At 48.7% G+C, this 10,060-nt stretch overlaps 1 long non-coding RNA gene across 1 annotated transcript; it reads right to left on the minus strand.

Annotated features, from left to right (window-relative positions):
- Positions 1–2,975: 2,975 nt before the first annotated feature.
- Positions 2,976–8,021, minus strand: LOC132673588 (uncharacterized). Its single transcript, XR_009608117.3, has 3 exons — positions 7,928–8,021; positions 7,517–7,703; positions 2,976–4,348 (listed from the first exon to the last, which is right to left on the minus strand). It is a non-coding gene; the product is annotated as an uncharacterized LOC132673588 (long non-coding RNA).
- Positions 8,022–10,060: the final 2,039 nt, after the last annotated feature.

Here is a 10,060-nt window from a genome sequence, read left to right on the forward strand (position 1 = left end):
CTTCCTAAAAATTTTAACTTTTATTTCTATTTCATGTGGTATAATATTGGCAAAAAAATATGGAAAAAGTATATATATAATAATTGCCATAGGGTTAGTCTTGTTTGGCCTGTAATTTTTTTAAAGAATTTAAAAAATTTTATTTATTTAAAAATATTCATTTCTTTAAAAATTTTTTTTTATGTTTATTTATTTTTGAGAGAGAGAGAGAGACAGAGTGTGAGCAGGCGAGGGGCAGAGAGAGAGGGAGACACAGAATCAAAGCAGGCTCTAGGCTCTGAGCTGTCAGCACAGAGCCCGATGCGGGGCTCGAACCCATGAACTATGAGATCATGACCTGAGCCGAAGTCGGACACTTAACCGACTGAGACACCCAGGCACCCAATAATTTTTTTAATGTTTTATTTATTATTGAGAGAGAGAGAGTATGAGCTGGGGAGGGGCAGAGAGAGAGAGGGAGACAAGAATCTGAAGGAGGCTGCAGGCTCCGAGCTGTCAGCACAGACCAATGTGGGGCTTGAGCTTGTGAACTTCGAGATCATGTCCTGAGCCGAAGTTGAATGCTTACCTGACTGAGCTACCCAGGTGCCCCTGGCCTGTAGTTAAAAAAAAACCTGTTTTTGAATATTTATTTGAGAGAGAGAGAGAGAGAGAGAGAGAAACAGAGTGCGAGGGGGAGAGGAACACAGAGAGAGGGACACAGAATCTGAAGCAGGCTTCATGCTCTGAGCTGTTAGCGCAGACCCCAATGTGGGGCTCAAACTCACGAAGTCAGATGCTCAACTGACTGAGCCACCCAGACGCCCCAAGGCCTATAACTTTATTTAGAATGTAGTGTTTCCTAAAATGTGTTCCACAGGATTCTGAGTTTCCAAGATGTTTTGGGTAAGATTTGGTTAAAAAAAAAAAGTTTTTTTGTTTTTTTTTACTGCACCGCTTCTGAGTTTTAGGTGTGACAGTGCTCACCATACATCTTCGGGAAATGGGTATGGCAGGCAGGGACCCTCTTCTTCCCCCACCGCCTTTTGACAGAGCCTGTCATGTATTGGTGATCTAGGGACACACTCTGGGAAGTGCTGCTTTAGGATTTCACTGCGATGGATGCTGTGGGCAGCTGGGTTGAAATAGATATTCTCTGCCATGCTAAAGAAGTGATGGTGATGGTGATGGTGCTGGTGATGAAGGTGATGATAGTGCTGGTGATGATGGTGATGATAGTGATGATGATGATGGTGCTGGTGATGATGATGATGATGGTGATGATGGTGATGATGATTATGATGATGGTGATGATGGTGATGATGATAATGATGATGGTGATGATGGTGCTGGTGATGATGGTGATGATGGTGATGGTGATAGTGATGATGGTGATGATATGATGGTGATGATGGTGATGATGGTGATGATGGTGATGATGATGATGTTGATGATGGTGATGATGATGATGGTGATAGTGATGATGGTGCTGGTGATGATGGTGATGATGATAGTGATGACGGTGATGATGATGATGATGATGGTGATGATGATGATGATGGTGATGGTGATGGTGATGATAGTGATGATGATGATGATGGTGATGATGGTGATGGTGATAGTGATGATGGTGCTGGTGATGATGGTGATGATGATGATGATGTGATGATGGTGATGATGGTGATGATGATGATGGTGATGATGATGGTGATGATAGTGATGATGATGATGGTGATGATAGTGATGATGATGATGGTGATGATGGTGATGATGATGATGATGGTGGTGATGATGGTGACGATAGTGATGATGGTGATGATGATGATGATGGTGATGATGGTGCTGGTGACGATGGTGATGACAATAGCAGATGCCATTGTGAGGTGCAGGAAGTCAGCAGTGTACAAACATTGAGAGGGAGTCTGTGGAGTGGAATGACCTGCAAACCTTCCTAAAGGACACGTCTTCTATTTTTGCTGTTGTCTTCTGTTCTTCCCTTGGCCTTGTTCTTAGCAGTCAAATGTCTTTTGTTCAAATTACCACCTTCACAGCTTTCTTCACCATGCCACCACTTTACTCCAGCCCCTCCCACGGGTTCATGAGTAGCTCACATTTGTATACCCTTGATACCAACACTGAGAACCAGAGCAGAATCCAAATAGGGGACTGTTGTCAGCCTGGGGAGGACTTCGGAACATCCCATTTCCTGCCCTAACAGCTCCTGGTCAAGCTGTCACTTCAAACTGGAGTCCATGGGGACATTCTAATGGGAGAATTGAGAAAGGGGATTGTGAGAGGAGAGATCAAAGTGGATACATATGCATATGTGGAGTTTCTTCCTGATTATAAGAGGACTGTATGCTCATTGTACAAAATACAGAAATGTATAATGAATAAAAGTCTCCCGGGGCACCTGGCTGGCTCAGTCAGTAGAGCGTGCAACTCTTGATCTGAGGGTTGTGAGTCTGAGCCTCATGTTGGGCACAGAGGTTACTTAAAAATAAAATCTTAAAAAAAAGAATGGGGCGCCTGGGTGGCTCAGTCGGTTAAGCCTCCGATTCTTGATTTTTGGCTTAAGTCATGATCTCATGGTTCGTGAGATCGAGCCCTGTGTTGGGCTTTGTGCGGTGAGTGCAGAGCCTGCTTGAGATTCTCTCTTTCTCCCTCTCTCTCTGCCCCTCCTCCACTCACGTGCACTGTCTCTCTCTCAAAATGAAGAAATGAACTTAAAATAAAAAAAGAATAAAAGTCTCCCATAGTCTTAACAGAGAGAATCAGTGTTAATGTTTTCAGTGTATTTTCCACTAATCTTTTCCCCTGTGTTTATAAATACTGTAGATAGTTTTGTGTGCCTTCTTTCTTCAGTTAAGAACATATTGTGACCACCTACTCATCATTAAATCTTGTTGAAAAGTTATTATTTTATTATTCTTTTTAAAAATTTTTAAATGTTTATTTATTTTTGAGAGAGAGCAGGAGAGAGAGAGAATGAGCGAGCAGGGGAGGGGCAGGGAGAGAGGGAGACAGAATCCCAAGCAGGCTCTGTGCTGTCAGCACAGAGCCCAATGTGGGGCTCGAACCCACAAGCTGTGAGATCATGACCTGAGCTGAAACCAAGAGTCAGATGCTTAACCGACTAAGCTACCTAGGCACCCCTAAAAGATGTAATTTTAATTAGTTCTACAAGATGTTATTCTATTTATATTCTATCCTGTTTATATCATATATATCTGAAGTCTAAGGATGAAGCTTACTACAATATAACTTCCTTGTTGATTATTTGGGTCCATTTCTGGATACAGCAAGAACCCTGCAGGGGTGATGGTGTTGTTTCAGGGTGAATGGGGTAGGGAGCAGGTCGAGAAAGCCATTCTTTTCCCAGAGGATGTGTGTATATACGTGTCTGCATTTTGTGGAGAGAAGAGGGGGTGGTGGCTTCAATACCCAGAAGGCCCGCCACATGCTATCCAGGGGCATTTTGATTCCTTAATGTTCCAGATGTTCCTCAGTTTTGAGCTGGATAAAGTTGATTCTGAGGTGAGTTTTTTTGGGCCAGGTGTCTTTCTAATACAGTAAATGAGAAACAAGGTTTAAATGATTGGTTTTCTAATTTTTCTAGGCGTGAAATTTGAAGACCTGAATAATAACCCTCCAAGAAGCTTTTTTCTCCCCCCAAAGCATGGAAAAATATAATTTATTGTCAAGTTGGCTAACATACAGTGTATATAGTGTGCTCTTGGGTTTGGGGGTAGATTCCCATGATTCATTGCTTACATACAGCACCCAGTGCTCATCCCAACAAGTGCCCTCCTCAATGCCCATCACCCATTTTCCCCTCTCCCCTGCCCACCCCCATCAACCCTCAGTTTGTTCTCTGTATTTAAGACTCTCTTATAGTTTGGAAAAGGCTCTAGTTTTGAATAAGCTCTGAGACAGTCAGGCAGGATCAAGTTCTGGGTCCTATTGTACCTTGTCTTTATCTTATTTTGCTGTGCTATTCTCCAAAGATGACCCTCTAATAAACCAGGCCTCCTACTATTCATGTCCTGGATAGTCCCCTCCTTTTGAATCTGGGCTGGCCCTGTGACTCACTTTTGACCAATACAGAAGACTCTGCATGACTTCTGAGTTTTAAGAAGCCTCACAGCTTCTGGGAGAAGCCATTCACCAGCTATGACAGCCATGCTGTGAGGAAGCCAAACTAGCCCTTTGGAGCGGCTACATGGAGAGAGGTGTTGGGCCAGCACCCAGCTGTGGAGCCAGACGTGTGAGTGAAGACATCATCTTCAATGTCCAGTCCAGGGGAACCCTCAGCTGACTCCAATCCAGCCACCTTCAGACTGCAACCACCAGCTGATCCCAGTGAACCCTTGGAACATAAGGGGATAATAATAAAATATTGTTTGAAGCCATTCGGTTCGGTGGCAGTTTATCGCATCGCGATAGATAAAATTTTCATCACAAAATTTTAATTGCAAGGTGTTACATGTATTTCTTGACCTCAGGAAACTGGAAACTCTTTGAAGGCAGGACCCACATCTTAGCATTTTCGGTATTGCTAGCTGAATCCTGCCACATGGCTGACAGAAGCCTGGAATGCGCAAACAGTACCTTACCAAAAGCCCCGGAATAACAAGAGAAGCAAATGCAGAGGCATGCATGAAAGCTGCTAATCTCGCTACAAAATGTGTTTTATTTTCTGCGTATAGTCCACCACAGAATGCTTCCCTTCCAGCTCCTGGCCAGCCTCCATGTGCCAGGTGCTGTTTCTTGGAATACTTTTGAAAAAATAAACACTTAAAATAAATTTGTTTAAAGTTGAAAGTTAGTACAAAAGTCTCCCTCTCAATCCTGTCCACAGCCACTTCGATCTCCTCCCCAAAGGCTCCAGTGTTATTGTGTATTCTTTCTTGTGTGCTCTTTCACAAATTTTCAGTTGTGTCTACTTCATACACCGACACACACGTGCCCACACTTGTGTATGGCAGCGCACTGTGCACCGTTTGCATGTGACAATAGGGCTTGGAGATCTTTCCACATCATTCCCTGTTGTAATGGCTACCTAGTATTCCGTCATGCCGCAGCTCATGGTTTTTTCATGGTTAGTGAGAATGGCCCGGACACCTCCCAGCAAATCACACCGGAAGGTGAAATCTAAAATAGTTTCATAAGGACCTGTTGTATGTAATTACCATTCACTCTACAAAATCTTTTTTTGAAAATTAACTAATCGATTTTTTTATTTTAGAGCGAGAGTGCACCAGCAGGGGAGAGTGGAGGAGGGAGAGAGAGGGAATCTTAAGCAGGCTTCACGCTCAGTGCAGAGCCCGTTGGGGGGCTCCATCCCACGACCCTGGGATCGTGACTGGAGCTGAAATCAAGAGTTGGACGCTCAATCCACTGAGCCACCCAGGAACCTCCTCATCGTGCTCTTCTTAAGGTCAAAACCCAGAGTTGCTTTCACATGTAAAAAAACGATTTTATCCAGGTGTTTGCTAACATGAAGATTGAGCTACGTGCTGTGTCTTACCCATCAAGAACTTCCAGTTTTGCAGAAGACTAAACCAGTTCCTGACCCTGCCTCCTGGCCCAGTAACTGTTACTATAACCTCTTGAAAAATTTAAAACGTTGTTTCACCCAGACATGGTCTCCAGGGTGGCCGGGCTGGCTCCATTTGTAGAACACGTAACTCGTTTCTTTCTTTTTAAAAAACTTTTTAATGTTTATTTATTTTTGAGAGAGAGAGAGAGAGCACAGGGGAAAGTCAGAGAGGGAGACACAGAACTCGCAGCACGCTCCAGGCTCTGAGCCTCCGCGCTGTCAGCACAGAGTCCTATGCAGGACCACAACTCGTGAATTGTGAGATCATGACTTGAGCTGAAGTAGGAAGTTTAACTGAGCCACCTGGGTGCCCCAGAACATGCAACTCTTGACCTCGGGTGGTGAGTTCAAGCTCCTCCACACCGGACACGGAGCCCACTTAAAAAAATAAAGAAATGCTCTCCAGCTCAGACTTTTTGCTACGTTGGACTGGCCTTTTCCCTAAGCTGGCAGCAAAGAAAAAGGATTTCAAGCATTGAGGGCAAGCGGGCTCCTTACTTTAGTACCGTCAGTTGCAGTTTTGGGAAATGGCCAAAAGATGGCGCTAGACACAAATGATTCCACCCGGCTGAAAGGCCAGGGCGCTTTCACAGCTGCCTAAACCCCATATCCTACTCGGGCTTCCTGGCCTTTTCCTAAGCTTCTGAAGCACATAATCCTTAGTAGAACATGATGTTAATGAGGAAGCCAAAAACGGGAAAAGAAACAGAATGAAAGGAAGCCAACAAACAAGATAACACCGACCAAAGGAATAAAATGCTTGCATTAGCAATGTCAGAGGGCTGGCTGGCTGCATTGCCCCCCCCCCCCCCCCCCCAAGCTGGCACCAGGGGAGCTTGCTTACCTTCCCGCAGCTCAGCCCAGAAGGTTCTTAATTCAAGGGTCTTGGGTAGAGGGGTAGGGAGTGGTGGCCTACAGTTTCATTCAGGATCTCCTGAGACTTTGCAGTCTTCAGCCCTGGCGGCACCTTTGTTGGAGCCTTCCCCACCCCTGCGGGTCTGCCCCCCACCTGGCCTTCATATCCTGTCCCTGCATTCCCATTCACCCAGCTGCTTGCCGCCCTCAGCCTCAGGCCTGGTCTCCTCTCCCATCTTCCCAAAGGGCCTCCAGCCCCCCCAGGGCACGTCTGTACGCTGGACCCATCTGGCCACTCTTGGCTTATTGCTGACAAGGGTCAGATCTGGGGAGCCCTCCGGTGTGTGGGCCCAAAGCTGACAGAGGTGGGACGGTGGGATGTGACTGTCGCGGTGTTGGCCCCTCATAAATGTCTGTGGAATGGACCAAACACCAGTGGGGCTCCAGATGGGGCAAGGCAGTGGCAGAAGGTGATCTGGAGGGCCGCATATGTGAGCAGTGGCCAGAGTCAGTCCCCTTCCCACCTGACCACTGGGGCTTCTGGAGAATCGCGTGTACATGCACCTCCTGCAGATTTTGACTCTAGCCGCCAGGAGCCTCTCTTCAATTCTCTGTTTGCTTCCCTCCTTCCCTTCTCTCCCTTCCTCTCTCCCGAGTGGATCTACATGGCCTTGCAGAGGTTGGAAAGGCCATCCCTGCTGGGCACAGCACAGATCTCCCTTCTCCTCCTAAGCAGATGGGTCAGGCAGGGCTGCATCTGGACGGGTCTACTTGTGACCTGTTAGGCCGATGGCTGCCTTGACGGAGATCTAAGGGGTGGTGGTGGGTGGCAGGGAATGCTTCCTGGCTAAACAGGAGTGATGGAGGGCACAGGCTCGGTCTGAAAATGCCACTCACAGTAGACACTGTCCCCTCCCTGTGGGTGGTGTATTGACCCTGAAGAGATGGAACGCTTCCTTCCCCCAGGGAAGGGGGTGCTTGTGGAGAGATCCGGGGCTGGACAAAGGCTGGGGGTGGTGGAACTGGCTGGAGCCCAGGGTGGCATCGCCCCACCGCCTCTCTAAGACCCCTCCTCCTCACCTTGCACGCCGCTGGTTCATGTTCACTCCCACCAACTACGGCTCAGGTCCGCGGTGCTGTGTGAGTGACACCCTGAGGCAGAGAGAAGGTTTGAGTGACACCCGGGTTATGATATCCTGACACCCACGTGCTCCGTGGAGAAGGTGCAGGGCTGGCAATGTTAATAAGACTCAAGTCTTTGCTTTAGCTAGACAGGAAAAGAGGAGAGGAATATGAAAAACGGAGGAGGATGAGGCAAAGCAATAAAGAAAATGGAAATCTTCAGATGTTCGGGGAGACTACTCCCCAGAAGTGGGCGAAGCCCTAAGGAAATGAACCGGAGAAGCACACAAAGCTTAGCTTTCAAAGACCAGAAGTTTCCTTGGGGGCAAAAAAGGGCAGAGCTGTCCTGTAAAGCAATTCTTTCCTTACGTCTTGCAGATGAGTGGAATGTTAACCAGAGGGACCAGAGACAACAGTCCGGCTTCACACACAGCTTCTCCAGCTGGCCAGCCCCGTCCCTGTGACGCTGCAGGGCACTTCAGGCACTGGGCAGGGTTGTCAAGACGCAGGGAATGTGATGGCGCTCTTTGTCTCTCTCTGACCAAGTAGATAATGGCCGTCACTCACTGACCACTTAGTGAATGTCAGGGTCTGTACTGAGTTTTGCACACACCTCTCTTCCTTTAGAGATTGCATCAGCTCTAGGAGCTAGGTTCTACTTACCCCCATTTTGCAGATGATGTCCCAGAGTTCCGTCACGTGCTGGAGCCTTCTACACTGGTGGGTGGTTCTGATTAGAAGGTGGGATTCACTGCAGACGCTCCACACCCTCCTGCTCTCATGACTGAGGTGGCATCTTGTGGCTCATGTTCAAGTCCATGGGTCCCTGGGTCCAGAGAAAACCAAGCTCTTACGTTTCGGGGAAGTAAGTACTGTCTCCACTCCCTGCCTCCATCACATGCCTTCTGTATCCCTCTATTCTTTCTGCTGTCATTGACCTTCTTCCTTGGCCACCTGGCCACCATCCAGAGGAGCGGTGGACAGTCCGTTTTGCTTAGAAAAATTCTCCGGCATGAGAGGGGTCTGGGGAGAGATGGGGAAGAATAAATGGAAACTGTTGTTAGCCAAGTCTCTCTGCAGTTGGGGGAGGCTTGGCTTTCAGCGGTCAGCGCCCGGCATGTCGCGAAGTTTGGCAGCTGTGTCCTCTTTCTGTTCACCCCCTTTCTTCTCCTAAAGACTCCACCCATCCCTTCCCCCAGTGAAAGAGGCTGTGGCTGTCCACACACCACCAGCTTTGCAACTAATCGGCTCCACTCGGGGCAGCAAGTGCTGCTGAGCAGTGAGGGCTGAGAGGAGGCCCAGGTGCGAAGGTGGGGGAGAGGGGTGTTAGGGATACTGTGCAGGGAGGAGGAGGACCACTAGGAAGGTTGTCCCACCACCGAGAGGGCTGGAGGTGAGGGGGGAAATGGGCACCTGCCGTGCACCGAGTTCAAAGCCAGGAGTACCTGTTCCGCATCTCGTTTAAACCTAAGAACGACTCTGCCAGTCACTACCCAGAGGCCCTCGCCTCTGCCCAGGGAGTAGCTTGCCGGCCAGTCCTGCGGGCCAAGGCTGTGGTGGACTGGTGATTATAGCCTCACACCACAGGTGGAGCTGGACCAATTGGATGCATTCTCTCAACTTGAACTTGAACTAAAAAATGGGGAGAGAGGTTGTCAGGTGTCTGTGAGAGAGGCCATGACCTCAACAGGGCTGGGGTGGCCGTGAGGGTCAGGTGGATGTTGAAGTAAGGCGGGATTGAGGTCAGCTGGTGGGGGGATAAGAAAGAAGAAAAGCCTGAGAAGCAAGGGAGACTAGAGAGACAGGTTGTTCCCTCCAGGAAAGCACCTGGCCCGCCAAAGGGCTGCATCCAACCTGGCTTCGCCCTGCCCACGGCAGGCCCCGCCCACCAGTGGGAGGGGCGAATTGGTGGGGGATGGAGATCCCCGTGGCCCCTGACGGTCCGGAAGCTGCCCTGCCCCATGAGGATTTTGTGGGTGACCCCATGGCCGCTCTCTGAGGACAGACAGTCTCTGGCCTTGCAGTCGTCCTCTCCGGTCATCTCCATCTTACAGGTGATGAAACTGAGGCCCAGAGATAGGCCCATGGTCACTGGTGCCCAGCGGGTGTGGACAGCAGGTTCCTACACTTTCACAGGAGGTGTGAATTTCCTTGAGCTTTTTTGTAGGGGGGTGTTCTGTCAGTGAGTCCAGGAGAGGAGGGGAGGGAGGAGAGGCCCTGGGAGAGGGTGACCTGCTTGGCCTTCAACCTCTGTGTGGTGACTTGGCCGCGGCTGCCCTCTGGTCCAGCCCTCTGCGCAGGGCCCCATGCTTCCCCCTGGCCGACCACCCCCCTCTCCTCCTCATCTGATAGGCGCTGATGCAATGGAACCCTGGCATCTTGGTTGGGACGAGGAATTTCCTTTCCTTATCCAGGAATGCGCTGCATGGGAGCAAAATCTAAATACAGTAAAACTTTGGTTTGGGAGCACAATTTGTTCCAGAAACATGCTTGTAATCCAAA

This window comes from Panthera onca, chromosome C1 (genome assembly GCF_046562875.1).
Source record: "Panthera onca isolate mPanOnc1 chromosome C1, mPanOnc1 haplotype 2, whole genome shotgun sequence".
NCBI classification, from domain to species: Eukaryota; Metazoa; Chordata; class Mammalia; order Carnivora; family Felidae; genus Panthera; species Panthera onca.